The sequence below is a fragment of the Eschrichtius robustus genome, chromosome 16, assembly GCF_028021215.1.
Source record: "Eschrichtius robustus isolate mEscRob2 chromosome 16, mEscRob2.pri, whole genome shotgun sequence".
NCBI classification, from domain to species: Eukaryota; Metazoa; Chordata; class Mammalia; order Artiodactyla; family Eschrichtiidae; genus Eschrichtius; species Eschrichtius robustus.
The window spans coordinates 10,075,199-10,081,198 of record NC_090839.1 but is presented as its reverse complement, the minus strand read 5'-3'; positions in this window follow the sequence as shown (position 1 = coordinate 10,081,198).

The window sequence follows — 6,000 nt, the reverse complement described above, 5'->3', positions numbered from 1 at the left end:
ATAATGGCCAAGTTTGGATTTAGGAGCCAATGAGACTAGGAAAAGAAAGAGCAAAGGGCATGCATGGACATAATTACAACAAGAAAGAACAGGTCAGGCTTATTTGTATCAGATAAGAGAAAATGGAAGTTGACCTTAATTAACATCGTGATAACAGGCCAAGGCCAATTACAGATAAGCACAGAGGACAAAATGAGCAAGAGTGACGTTCTTACAGGTGAATCTCTTACAGATGTTCTTACAGGTCCTACATTAATGCTCCACAACACACAGAAAGTTGGAGAGGGTAGTATCTCTTTGTGGTGTGGGGCTATCCCACATACTGAGGACATCTGTCATCCCTGGCCCCGTCCACTAAATGCCAGGGGACAGTCCCTAGTTAGTGTAACAGCCACAAACACCCCACCAGTTTCCAGTGCACCCCTGCTTCCTGCCTAATGTCCTTGGATTAGCTTAAATGGCACTGCCTTGCCTCCTTAGCGGGCTCCTTCTGTAGACCAGGGCTGGGTAGTGGCCCAAGGATGGGGCTGGGGGGAGGAGCTTAAAGAAGAGAACGGATGAAATGGGGGTGCAAAGACTTGCGAAGGTGTGGGGCATTCTGAGCAGGTGACAGCAAGCACATTTCACAGTGGGGAGGGGTTCACACTGACCCCACAGGACAGCCTTCTCTTAGAATGTGTGTGCCACACCCATCCTCCCTGGGACCCTGGGCTGTGAACCCCAAGCAGTGGACACTGGGTCTGCAGAGGGAGAACCCAAAGGGGGAGCCCACGATGGGTGAAGCGCACACGGTCGAAAAGACTGTAGTCAGGAGGTCAGTACAAGAAGGGAGGAGGTCCCCATCCAAAAGGGGCCACCGTTCCCTAGGGCAGGGTCTCTCAATCTTGGCACTACTGACACTCGGGGCTGGATTGTTCTCTGTGGTGGGAGCTGTCCTGAGCACTGCAGGATGTTGAACAGCATCCCTGACTTCTACCCACTAGATGCTGGGGGCACGTCCCAGGTGTGACAATCAAAAATGTCTCCAGACATGGCCAAATGCCCCTTGGGGGGCAAAAGTGCCCCAAGTTGAGAACTGCAGTCTTGGACCAAATAATTTTTTGGCTGAAAGATGAGTTTGCCTTCCCAGAGGCCAGTAGAGTTGCTTACGGGCAATGGACTCCACAAAGTGATGTAATCACGCCCCCATCCTTCAGCCAGCGGATGTAGGACCCAAGCTGCTCCAGTGCCCCTTTCAGAGATCTCCAGGATTAAAAGGACACTGGGGTGAAGGCTGGGCTGGGGGAGGGTGTCAGAAAATGGATTTGCGGAGGTGAGCTGGGCCCAGGTCATTGGACTTTATTCCAGGGACGTGGTTAGGTTTTTTATTTTAAATAAATAAATTTATTTACGTATGGCTGCGTTGGGTCTTTGTTGCTGCGCGCGGGCTTTCTCTAGTTGCGGTGAGGGGGGGGTCTACTCTTTGTTGCGGTGCGTGGGCTTCTCATTGCAGTGGCTTCTCTTGTTGCAGAGCACTGGCTCTAGGCATGAAGGCTTCAGTAGTTGTGGCTCACGGGCTCTAAAGCACAGGTTCAGTAGTTGTGGCGCATGGGCTTAGTTGCTCCGTGGCATGTGCGATCTTCCCGGACCAGGGCTCGAACCCATGTCCCCTGTATTGGCAGGCGGATTCTCAACCACTGCGCCATCAGGGAAGTCCCGTGGTTAGGGTTTTATTTGTTTGTAATTCTGTTGTGATGGAAATCCTCTGATTTCATTTTAAAAGCTCGCTCTGGCTGTTGGGTGGAGAACACAATGTTTGAGTCAGAAATAGAAGCAGAGACCAGTGAGGATTGCCTGCTGGTTGCCAGGTGGGAGGTGACGGGGACCGGGGCTTGGATTCAGCTGTGGTGGTAGGGGTGGAGAGAGGCAGATGGGCTTAGGGTCCAGGATGATGGCTGTGATGTTGGACCAGGTGGACTGGGTGAGGAGAAGAGAAGAATCACTTCTAGCAGCTTGGTTTTAGCCTCGATTGGTGATACCCTAACATGAGATGGGGAAGACTGAGAGGAACAGGTAGGGCTGGGGTGAGGGAGGCAATGTGGAAACCAACAGGACCATTTTCTTTCATTTATTTTTTAAAATTTTGTTCTCAGCCAGAACCCTAATCTCTCTGAGCATCAGTTTCCTCAACTGTGAAATGAAAAGAAGAAAGCCTATCTCACAGGGATGCTGTGCCCACTAGGATCTTTTCAGCTGCAAGTAACCATGGCTTAAATACTAAGGATATTTAATGATCTCACATAACAAGATGTCTTGGAGGTAGGTGGTTCTGGGTGGGTTTGGTGGCTCAGCAAACCCACCAGGATTCAGGGTCTCTCCATCCTTTTGCTGTCTCTCCTCTTGCACTGGTTTTCCATCTTCGGACTTGTTGCCACGTGGTTGCCAGAAGCTGCCATAGCCATCACATTCTCACTCAGTCCCACACAAAGATAGGAACAAGTAGAGTAAACAGAGAGGCTCTCTTCCAATATTGAATGTCCCTGGCCACACTGACTGTATCAAAGGTGGACCCATGACCCATCCCAGGCCATTCAGAAAAAGCAAAATGGAATTCTTGTTTAGAACTCCTGATCTAACCCTGAGGATATACCCTCTTGGCGTTGGACTGGAAGCTGGGAGGATGTAAGCCTGGAGCTCCTTAGGATCCCGCACATAGAGCCTGCCTAAGAGGAAGGCAGGGTCTGTGGGACAGTATCTGAGCACCTGAATGCAGCCATGCCTGAAGCTCCGAGATCAGACAGCAATTGCCTTTTCAGTTATGTAATCCACTATAATTCCTATTTTGTTTAAGCCTATGTGAGCTGGGTTTCTCTCACAGTTGAAGGAGACTTGACTGATGTAGTTTGCAATAAGAGTTTTTTCCTTCAATTCTAGGGTCTCTAGAGATAAACAAGTGTATGAAAGTCTTAGTCAATGCAGGCTACTACCACAAAAATACCATACACTGAGTGGCTTAAAAAATAAACATTTATTTCTCACAGTTCTAGAGGCTGGAAATCCGAGATCCAGGTGCTGTCTGATGTGGTGTTTGGTGAGGGCCCACTTCCTGGTTTGCAGATGGCTGTCTTCTCACTGTATCCTCGCATGCTCTCTTTGGACCACAGCGAGAGGAAGCAAGCTCTCTGGTGTCTCTTCTTACCAGGGATTGAAACCGCACCCTTGGCAGTGAAAGAGTCCTAACCACTGGACGGCCAGGGAATTCCCTGCCCTACCTCCTAATACTATCACACTGGGGGCTAGGATTTCAACATACGAATTTTGGGGGGGACACAAACAGTCAGTCTATAACAATGACTTATCTTAGTAAATACAAAGTTTTCCACAAAAGTTAGTTTAAAATAATAATAATAAAAGATTCTAGAGCAGCTTTTTAATCTGGGGTGCACTGCAGAGGAGTCTTTCTTAATTCAGATGGTACGGGTGGTATTCAGGTAGTTGCTACATTATGCTTTTGCATTTACAAATAATCATTGTGGCATTGTTGTTATAGAAAAGAGTAGAACCATGCAAATGGCAATAAGTAGGTCAATGGTTAAAAACATTAAGTACAGCTGTATATTGAAATACTAGGCAGCTATTTAAAAAAAATGTGGTAGGTAGCTTTCTCTAATACTGATGATAGGGGTCGATGTCCAAGATGCATATATAAGTGGAAAAAGCAGATAAAAATCAGTGTGTCTAATATGCTTCATTTGTAGCAACCAATAAAAAAGACAGTGTGAAAACCTTTGCTTGTGAATGTATACAAAACTCCAGGAAGATAAACAAGAAACTCACAGTGGTGGCTGAGATGGGATGGGAATCGGTGCTTGCAGAAAAATAGAAGCAAATGTTGTTATTGCACAGCCCTTTGTACCTTTTGAATATTCAATCCTGCGAATGGACTACCTCTTTTAAATAAATAAATCACATACATGCAAATGACAAAAACCGACAAGCAGAAATCGCAGACACCAAAACAACACAGGATTATCTAAGGTATTCTGACCCAACAAAATTGAAACATTGGCCTGGAATTTGGCTCAGACTTTAAGACATGTTAGGGAATTAGGCCTTCCTAACAGAATCCACTGACGGAATATAATGCCTTCCACGAATTTGGTATTGGCCCCGATGTTCCAGAATCAATTCTGAGCTCTGCTCTGAGTTCCACCATCATAAAGGTGTGCAAAAGACAGACACATCCCGATGTCCCTGTGGCTTTCCCTGTGCGTTGGTAGTCACAATGATTTGTTTTGTTCCTTTGTGGCTTTTTTAAAAAAATAACATTTTTGTGCTGCCTATTTGGTAATGAAGAGTGGGAAAAATGAACGTTGCTTAGAATTAATATAATGACGAATAAATCCCCATAAGAAAACCCAGAAAAGGTCTTTAAACTCAACGAAAAAAATAAAAAGAGACTTCCTCCTGGCTCTTGAGACTGTAAGACGTCTTTTCTTTCTTAGAAATATTAAGCTCCCAACAAGCAGATTAAAAACTTTACCCTCCATTAAATCCTAAAACAGTGAAAGTGAATGATCCGTCTCCCCAGTGTCATATTTCCGGAGGGGACGATTATCAGTGTCTCTTGGATCTGTGCGCTCCATTAAGTCCTGTTAGGAAGAATACTCTCCAGCTCCAAGACACAATTAATATCTTACTGGCAACGGCATTCTTGAATAGATGACTGGGATTTTAATTACACTCGAGCAGAAAGTAATACCTTCTAGGGCTGGGTAAAAACACTCTTCGGAAGTAAAGTTGGGGGCCATAAAGACTGGGGATTACTTTAGCTAGTCATTTGTAACAGGTAAATGGTTGTGTTTTAACTTCCTGGAGTTAGGGCTGGAGAAGCAGAAGAGGATATTTTAGGAGGAGGAAGGAGAGTCCAGCTGAGGGAGGGGAAGGTCTTTACGAATTTTTCCATGGTTGCGAATTCATGAAAAACAATAGGGTTGATTGTAAAAAGGACAGAACTGCAGGATTAACATTTCTACAAATCTGTAGTTATCCATTCATGTTGTTTACCCAGTGCATTAATCGTTACTATAGGAAGTGCAAGCATCTCACCAAAAGTTGGTGAGATGAAAAACTGGAAAACAGTCACCAAATCTTCAGATGACTTGCACAGTCTAGCCCAGTGGTTCTTCTTTTTTTTTTTTTTTTGGCCTCACCATGCAGCGTGCAAGATCTCAGTTCCCCGACCAGGGATTGAACCCGCGCCTTCGGCAGTAAAAGCGTGGAGTCCTAACCACTGGACGGCCAGGGAATTCCCTAGCCCAGTGGTTCTTAAGCAGGGATGACTTTATCCAGGGGATATCTTACACTGTCTGGAGATATTTTTGGTTATCACAGCTGGGGGGGTACCCCTGGCATTTAGTGGTCCAGGGATGCTGCTAAACATCTTACAGCACACAGAACAGCCCCCACAGCGATGGACTCTGCAGCTCAGAAGACCAGTAGTGCTGGAGTGGAGAAACCAGGTCTAGAGTTTGTTGAGTAATGTATTGGAGGGCGGCCCTTCAATGTGACATAAATTGACAGTAATTCCCTTTTACTATGGGGCCTGGCCTATGACATATCATTTCACTTGGGGGGAATTATTCAGATCCCAGGAGACCCTGCCAATAACTACAGAAACAGTAGAGATGAGCTGGTGAACAAGGAATATGTTATTTGTCCCCACGACAGACAACCTACGCCCCATCACTTAAGGAACAGCTAAAAAGACATGAAAAACAGAAATAAGACATTTAGTTTTCTTCTTTGGTCGGGAGGATGTAGGGGAAATCAGAACACTAGTTGAAGAGGAAGTCTGGCCTCTTGGTAATCTCTCTAATTGGAGTTGTATTCTTTAAAAGTCTTGGATGGGGCTCAAGGGGGGTCTGTCGGCCTCCTTGAAGTTAAATGCAGAACATAGTTTGTATGTGCAGAGTTTGTAGTTTCATCAGATTCTCCGTGGGATCTATAACCCCCAAAAGA